Here is a 9,182-nt window from a genome sequence, read left to right on the forward strand (position 1 = left end):
TTATTTTATAACTGGAAGTTTGTACATTTTTTCCTAATATCTCCCCATTCCTCCTAACCCCCAGTCCCTGATAACCACATCATTCTACTCTTTCTCTGCATAGGAGTTCAACTTTTTTAGATTCCATGTATGAGTGATACCATACATTTATCTTTCTGTGTCTTATTTCACATAACACAATGCCTTCAAGTCTTATCCATATTGTCATAAATGGCAAGATTTCTTTCTTTCTTATGGCTGAATAATATCACATTGTATATATACCACATCTTTATCCATTCATTTGTTAACAGACACTTAGGTTGTTTCTGTGTCTTGGCTATTGTGAATAATACTGTAATGTGCATGTGGTACAGATATCTCTTTGAGGTTGGTTATCTTTTCATTTATTTGGATATGTATGCAAAAGTGGATCAATGGTAGTTCTATTTAAAATAATTTTGGGGGGCGCCTGGGTGGCTCAGTTGGTTAAGCGTCCGACTTCAGCTCAGGTCATGATCTTATGGTTCGTGAGTTCAAGTCCCGTGTCAGGCTCTGTGCTGACAGCTCAGAGCCTGGAGCCTGCTTCAGATTTTGTGTCTCCCTCTCTCTCTGGCCCTCCTCCACTCATGCTCTGTCTCTCAAAAATAAATAAACGTTAAAATAATTTTTTAATGTTTATTTATTTTTGAGAGACAGAGAGAGTACAAGCAGGGAAGGAGCAGAGAAAGAGGAAGATATAGAATCCGAAGTAGATTCCAGGCTCCGAGATGCAAGCACAGAGCCTGATGCGGGACTCAAACTCATGAGCTGTGAGATGATGACCTGAGCCACACAGGCGCCCCTGGTGGTTGTATTTTTAATTTTTTGAGAAGGCTCCATACTGTTTTCCATAGTGGCTATACCAGTTTGCATTCCCACCATTAGTGCACAAGAGTTCCCTTTTCTCCGTGTCTTCACCAACACTTGTTAACTGTTTTTTTTTTAATTATAGCTAACAGGTGGCATCTCATTGTAGTTTTGATTTGTATTTCCTTGAAGGTTATTGATGTTGAGCACGTTTTTGTTTACCTGTTGGCCATTTGAATATCTTCTTTGGAAAAAATGTCTATTTAGGTTGTTTGCCCTTTTTAAAATTGGGTTATTTGTGGGTTTTTTTTCAATTGAGTTGTATGAGTCTATATATTTTATAAATATTTTCTCCCATTACATAGCTTGCCTTTTCATTTCATTGTTTCTTTTGCCATACAGAAAATTTTTAGTTTAATGTAGTCTCACTTATTAATTTTTGCTTTTGAGGCTGGTGCTTTTGGTATCATATCCAAAAAATTATTGCCAACACGAATATTGATAAGCTTTTTCTCTATGTTTTTTTCCTAAGAGTTTTATGGTTTCATGTTCTACATTTAAGCTTTGAACTCATTTATTTTTTTTTATTTTTGTGAGTGGTGTAAGGTAGTGATCCATTCTTCTGCATGTGGTTATCCAGTTTTCCCAAAACTGTTCACTGAAGAGATGAACATTTCCCCACTGAGTATTCTTGGCTTGTCAAACATTAGTTGACTGTATATGCAAGTCTTTATTTCTGGGCTTTGATTCTGTTCTATTGGTCTTTGTGTCTATTTTTATGCCAGAACTATATTGTTTTGTTTTCTATAGCTTTTTAGTATAGTTTGAAATCATGAAGTGTGATGTCTTCAGATTTTTTCTTCTTTGTTAGGATTCTTTTGACTGGGGATTTTGTGGTTCCTATACAAATTTTAAGATTAGGTTTTGTCTATTTCAATGAGAAATATCATTGGAATTTTGATAATAATTGCATTGAATCTGTGGAGGGCTTTGAGTAGTATGGACATTTTAATTACAGTAATTCTCTGAATCATGAATATAGGATATCTTTCCATTTGTTCGTCTACTTCAATTTCTTTCATCTGTGGTTTTTTTGTTGTTTTTTTAATGTTTATTTATTTTTGAGAGACAGAGCATGAGCAGAGGAGGGGAAAAGAGAGAAAGGAAGACACAGAATCTGAAGCAGGCTCCAGGCTCTGACTTGTCAGCACAGAGCCCGGCGTGGGGCTCAAACCCACAAACCTGAGATCATGACCTGAGCTGAAGTTGAATGCTTGACTGACTGAGCCACATAGGCACCCCTCATCAGTGTTTTATAGTTTTCAGTGTACATATCTCTTACCTCCTTGGTTAAATTTATTCCTAAGTATTTTTATGCTTTTGATACTGTTGTGAATTAAATTGTTTTATTTCTTTTTCAAATGTTTCAACATTATTACACATGAATACAACTTATTTTTTTGCAACTTATTTTTGTATGTTGATTTATACCCTGTAACTTTACTGAATTCATTGATTAGTTCTAACAATTTTTGGTGGAATATTATGATTTTTTATATATGAGGTCATATCAGCAAAAAAAGGAGATGATTTATTTCTTCCTTTCTGATTTGTATGTCCTTTATTTCTTTTTCTTGTCTGATTTCGCTACAAGATTTCCAGTATTATGTTGAATAAAAGTGGTGAAGTGGACCTCCTTGTCTTTTTCCTGATCTTAGAGGAAAGGCTTTCAATTTTTCACTGTTGAGTACGATGTTAGCTGAGGGTTTGTCACATGTGGCCTTCATTACATTGATGTATGTTCTTTCTATACCCAGCATTGTGTATTTTCACAAAAGGATGTTGAATTTTGTCAAACTTTTTTGCATCTACTGAGGAAATTATATAATTTTTATCCTTCATGGTATTAATTTGATATATTACATCTGTTTATTTGTATATGTTAAAACATATTTACATCCCAGAGATAAATCTCACTTGATCATGGTGGGCCGTTTTCTAAAATTATGTTGAAAAATTTTACATCTATATTCATAAAGGAAATTGACCTGTAATGTTCCTTTATTGTAGATCCCTTATCTGGTTTTGGTATTAGAGTAATGGTGGCCTTGTAAGTGGCTTTGGGAGTGTTACCTCTTCTTGAATTTTTTTTTGGAAGAGCTTGAGAAGAGTTTGTTGTTAGTTTTTCTTCAAATATTTGGTGGGATTCACCAGTGAAACCATTTTGTTCTGGGCTTATACTAGAGTTTAATAGTTAACACAACACCACATCACAGTATTAGAGTATTCTGAATCTGCTTGAGTATGCTTGTCTTAAACAATGTGTTTTATATTTTCATGTAAATAATTAATATCATTTTGTTTTAGCTTGAAAAACTCCTTTTAGCATTTCTTGTAGGACAGATCTAGTTGTGATTAACTCTTTCAGTTTTTGTTTGTTAGGAAAAGTCTTTCTCTAACCTTCATTTCTGAAGGACAACTTTTGTGGGTAATGTATTCTTGATTGGCAGTTTCTTTCTTGCCACATTGTTAATATGTCATCCCAATATCTTCTAGCATGCAAGATTTTTGCTGAAAACTCCATTAGTAGCCTTATGGAATTCCCTTATATGAGAAAATTGTTTTTTCTTGCTGCTTTTAAAACTCTGTCTTTCATTTTAGACAGTGTGATTATGACGTGTCCTAGAGAAGATTATTTTGGATTGAAATTTTGGGGGTGACCTATTAGCTTATCCAAATCTCTCCCCAGGTATGGAAATATCTCAGGCTTTATTTCCACCCCCCTTTTCCTCTCTTCTCTCTCTGGAACTCCAATGATAATTACATTTTTTATCTTGATGGTATCCCACTAGTCATGTAGGCTTTCTTCATCCCTTTTCATTCTTCTTTTTCTTTTAGCCCCTCTTATTGGATAATTTCAACTGATCTTATCTTCTAGCTTTCTAATCACATCTTCTGTTTGGTTTAATTTCTATTGAATCTCTATATTGAATTCTTCAATCACTGTATTCTTCATATCCAAAGTTTTGGTTTGGTTCTTTTTTATGTCTTCTATTTCTTTGTTTATCTTCTCATTTTGTTCTCATAGTGTTTCCCTGATGTTATTGAATCATTTATCTGTATCACTTGTAGCTCTCTGAGCATCTTTAGAAATTTTATTTTGAATTTCTGGATCTCCATTTCTTGGGTGCCAGTTATAGGAGGTTTACTGTATTGTTTTGGTGGAGTCATGTTTCCCTGATTCTTCATTACCCCTGTAGATTTGCAAAGGTATCTGTACATTTGAAGAAATAGTCTCCTCTTCCAAACTTTATGAAATGACTCTGGTAAGGGAAGACTTTCACCTGCAGGTGGGGGCATGTTGGAATATACTGTACCCCTGGGTCTAGTGGTGCACGGTGCCAAGTGTGGGGGCATATGATAGCATAGGTCCAAAGGTGTGTGATGTCTCTTCAGCTAAGGCTACTGGAGTCCACATCATTGATAACCATGTGGTTTTGGTGAGCACTGCAGGAAGTGTTTCAGGGTTTTTGGGTCCTCAGTATACCTCCAGTTCCAGTGAGCAGGCAACAATGGTGGCTGGAGACTTGGCTGCAGGGATTACCTGTAGGTGCCTAGGTGCAAGGTGCAGAAACACACCTAGTAATGGGGGCAAATGAAGGAAAAAAGGGCCAGAGCCAAGTATAGGCTCACTGGCAGTTGTAGTTGCCCAGGTTGTCAGCATGCTCTCCCTGGCTGCTCAATGTATACAGTAATAGAGGCTGGTGATGGAAGTTGGGCTGTAGGCATGCAGGCACATAGCTAGAGGGGTTAGCCCTGAGCACATGCATACTGAGGAGGATGGTCAGCTGTGGGTGTTTAGGCTGGTGTCTTGCACTGTGCAGCCACAATGTCCTGGTCTGTCTGCCATTGCAGTTCTTAGGTTCTAAAGGTAGGGGGTGGAGAAAGTAAGGAGGGACTCAAGTGTCAACAGACATAAATACCTGTTCTGCAAAAGCTGGTGAAGTCTGCAGAGGGCCCAGGGTGGTTTTGCTGACTGTTTTTTCAGTGACAAAATCTGCTGGGTTTGTTTGCATAGCAGGTCACTGTGAACTACAAGTGCTCCTTCATCATGGCTACTATTGGTAGCCCTTTCTTTTCTTCCTTGTTCCTAGCTATTGATAGCCTCTGCATTTTTTCCCTTGTTCTTAGCCATGCCCATACATCTCAGCTTTGCCAATCTGGGCTGGATAAAACCAAAGCGAGACCTTTGTGTGGTTCTCCAAAAGGCTGGGAATGCTGGTGCTCACTCTACCCTTTCTGGTGAGAAGAGTTCTTTCTAGTGAAGAAATTCTCCCTTGGTACTGAGCAATGCTTACTTTGGGGATGGGATGATGCAGGCAAACTGAAGCTGTTTTCCTTCTCTTCTTTTGCAGTTCTTCTCAGGCTTTTATCCCACTCTGTTGCTAAAGTTTCTTAAGTGGACTCCAGAGATCTTCTAGAGCTGTTTATGCTGTGGATATCTGTCTAATTGTTGATCTTCATGGGAGACCAGAAGCTGAATGTCACTCATGTCACTTGGTCTTTATGTTTTTAAATGGTTGATCTTGTGATTTTAAATTGTTAATCTTCATTCATGGGAGGATAGAAGATGAATGTCACTTATGTTACTTGGTCTTTATGTTTTTTAAATGCTTGACAAAATACAAAGAATCCTTTCATGATATGTGAAATTATATAAAATTCAAATTTAAGATCCATAATAAATTTTCTTTAAAGAATTTTTTTATTTGTAATTTAACTTTATTTTTTATTTTTTAAAATTTACATCCAAATTAGTTAGTATACAGTCAAGCAATGATTTCAGGAGTAAATTCCTTAATGCCCCTTACCCATTTAGCCCATTCCCCCTCCCACAACCCCTCCAGAAACCTCAGTTTGTTCTCCATATTTATGAGTCTCTTTTGTTTTGTCCCCCTCCCTGTTTTTATATTATTGTTGTTTCCCTTCCCTTATGTTCATCTGTTTTGTCTCTTAAAGTCCTCATATGAGTGAAGTCATATGATTTTTGTCTTTCTCTGACTGACTAATTTCACTTAGCATAATACCCTCTAGTTCCATCCACGTAGTTGCAAATGGCAAGATTTCATTCTTTTTGATTGCTGAGTAATACTCCATTGTGTGTGTGTGTGTATATATATATATATATATATATATACCACATTTTCTTTATCCATTCATTCATCGATGGGCATTTGGGCTCTTTCCATACTGTGGCTATTGTCGATAGTGCTGCTTTAAACATGGGGGTGCATGTGCCCCTTCGAAACAGCACACCTGTATCCCCTGGATAAATGCCTAGTAGTGCAATTGCTGGGTTGTAAGGTAGTTCTATTTTTAGTTTTTTGAGAAACCTCCATACTGTTTTACAGAGTGGCTGCACCAGCTTGCATTCCCACCAACAATACAAAAGAGATCCTCTTTCTCTGCATCCTCAGCAACATCTGTTGTTGCCTGAGTTGTTCATGTTAGCCATTCTGACAGGTGTAAGGTGGTATCTCATTGTGGTTTTGATTTGTATTTCCCTGATGATGAGTGATGTTGAGCATTTTTTCATGTGTCAGTTGGCCATCTGGATGTCTTCTTTGGAGAAGTGTCTATTCATATCTTTTGCCCATTTCATCACTGGATTATTTGTTTTTTTGGGTGTTGAGTTTGATAAGTTCTTTGTAGATTTTGGATACTAACCCTTTATCTGATATGTCATTTGCAAAATTTTCTCCCATTCTGTCGGTTGTCTTTTAGTTTTGCTGATTGTTTCCTTCATTGTAAAGAAGCTTTTTATTTTGATGAGGTCCCAGTAGTTCATTTTTTCTTTTGTTTCCCTTGCCTCTGGAGATGTGTTAAGAAATTGCTGCGGGCAAGATCAAAGTGGTTTTTGCCTGCTTTCTCCTTGAAGATTTTGATGGCTTCCTGTCTTACATTGAGGGCTTTCATCCATTTTGAGTTTATTTTTGTGTATGGTATAAGAAAGTGGTCCAGGTTCATTCTTCTGCATGTCGCTGTCCAGTTTTCCCAGTACCATTTGCTGAAAGACTGTCTTTATTCCATCGGATATTCTTTCCTGCTTTGTAAAAGATTAGTTGCCTATATGTTTGTGAGTCCGTTTCTGGGTTCTCTATTCTATTCCATTGATCTGAGTGTCTGTTCTTGTGCCAGTACCATACTGTTTTGATGATTACAGCATTGTAGTATAGCTTGAAGTCTGGGATTGTGATGCCTCCTGCTTTGGTTTTCTTTTTTAAGATTGCTTTGGCTATTCGGGGTCTTTTCTGGTTCCATACAAATTTTAGGATTATTTGTTCTAGCTCTGTGAAGAATGCTGGTGTTACTTTGATAGAGATTGTGCTGAATATGTAAATTGCTTTGGGTAGTATAGACATTTTAACAATATTTGTTCTTCCTATCCAGGAGCATGGAATCTTTTTCCATTTCTTTGTGTCTTCTTCAATTTCTTTCATAAGTTTTCCATAGTTTTCAGTGTGTAGATTTTTCACCTCTTTGGTTAGATTTATTCCTAGGTATTTTATGGTTTTTGGTGCAACTATAAATGGGATCGATTCCTTGATTTCTCTTTCTGTCGCTTAATTGTTGGTGTATAGGAATGCAACCGATTTCTGTGCATTGATTTTATATCCTGCAACTTTGCTCAATTCATGAATCAGTTCTAGCAGTTTTTTGGTGGAATCTTTTGAGTTTTCCATATAGAGTATCATGTCATCTGCGAAGAGGGAAAGTTTGACCTCCTCCTGGCCAATTTGGATGCCTTTTATTTCTTTGTGTTGTCTGATTGCAGAGGCTAAGACTTCCAATACTATGTTGAATAACAGTGCCAAGAGTGGACATCCCTCTCTTGTTCCTGACCTTAGGGAGAAAGCTCTCAGTTTTTCCCCATTGAGGATGATATTAGCATCGGGTCGCTGGTATATGGCTTTTATCATCTCGAGGTATGCTCCTTCTATCCCTACGTTCTTGAGGGTTTTTATCAAGAAAGGATGCTGTATTTTGTCAAATGTCTCTGCATCTATTGAGAGGATCATATGGTTCTTGTCCTTTCTTTTATTGATGTGATGAATCACGTTAATTGTTTTGCGGATATTGAACAAACCCTGCATCCCAGATGTAAATCCCACTTGGTCGTGGTGAATAATTTTTTAATGTATTGTTGGATCCAGTTGGCTAATGTCTTGTTGAAGATTTTTGCATCCATGTTCATCAGGGAAATTGGTCTATAGTTCTCCTTTTTAGTGGGGTCTCTGTCTGGTTTTGGAATCAGGGTAATGGTGGCTTCATAAAAAAAGTTTGGAAGTGTTCCTTCATTTCTATTTTTTGAACAGTTTCAAGAGACTAGGTGTTAACTCTTCCTTAAATGTTTGGTAGAATTCCCCTGGAAAGCCATCTGGCCCTGGACTCTTGTTTTTTGGCAGATTTTTGATTACTAATTTGATTTCCTTACTGGTTATGGGTCTGTTCAAATTTTCTATTTCTTCCTGTTTCAGTTTTGGTAGTTTATATGTTTTTAGGAATTTGTCCATTTCTTCCAGATTGCCATTTCATTGGCATATAATTGCTCATAATATTCTCTTATTATTGTTTTTATTTCTGTTCTGTTGGTTGTGATTTCTCCTCTTTCATTCTTGATTTTACTTATTTGGGTCCTTTCCTTTTTCTTCTTGATCAAACTGGCTAGTGGTTTATCAATTTCGTTAATTCTTTCAAAGAACCAGCTTCTGGTTTCATTAAGCTGTTCTACTGTTTGTTTGTTTTGGTTTTGATAGCATTAATTTCTGCTCTAATCTTTATTATTTCCTGTCTTCTGCTGGTTTTGGGTTTTATTTGCTGTTCTTTTTCCAGTTCAAGGCGTAACGTTAGGTTGTGTATCTGAGATCTTTCTTCTTTCTTTAGGAAGGCCTGGATTGCTATATAGTTTCCTCTTATGACCACCTTTGCTGTGTCCCAGAGGTTTTGGGTTGGGTGTTATGATTTTCATTGACTTCCATATACTTTTTAATTTCTTCTTTAACTGCTTAGTTAGCCCATTCTTTAGTAGGATGTTCTTCAGTCTCCAAATTTTTTCTTGTGGTTGATTTCGAGTTTCATAGCATTGTGGTCTGAAACTATGCACAGTATGATCTCAATCTTTTTGTACTTACTTAGGGCTGTTTTGTGTCCCAGTATATGGTCTATTCTGGAGAACATTCCATGTGCACTGGAGAAGAATGTATATTCTGCTGATTTAGGGTGAAATGTTCTGAATATATCTGTTAAGTCCATCTGGTCCAACATGCCATTCAAAGCCATTGTTTCCTTGTTGA

This window comes from Acinonyx jubatus, chromosome C1 (assembly GCF_027475565.1).
Source record: "Acinonyx jubatus isolate Ajub_Pintada_27869175 chromosome C1, VMU_Ajub_asm_v1.0, whole genome shotgun sequence".
Taxonomy (NCBI): domain Eukaryota; kingdom Metazoa; phylum Chordata; class Mammalia; order Carnivora; family Felidae; genus Acinonyx; species Acinonyx jubatus.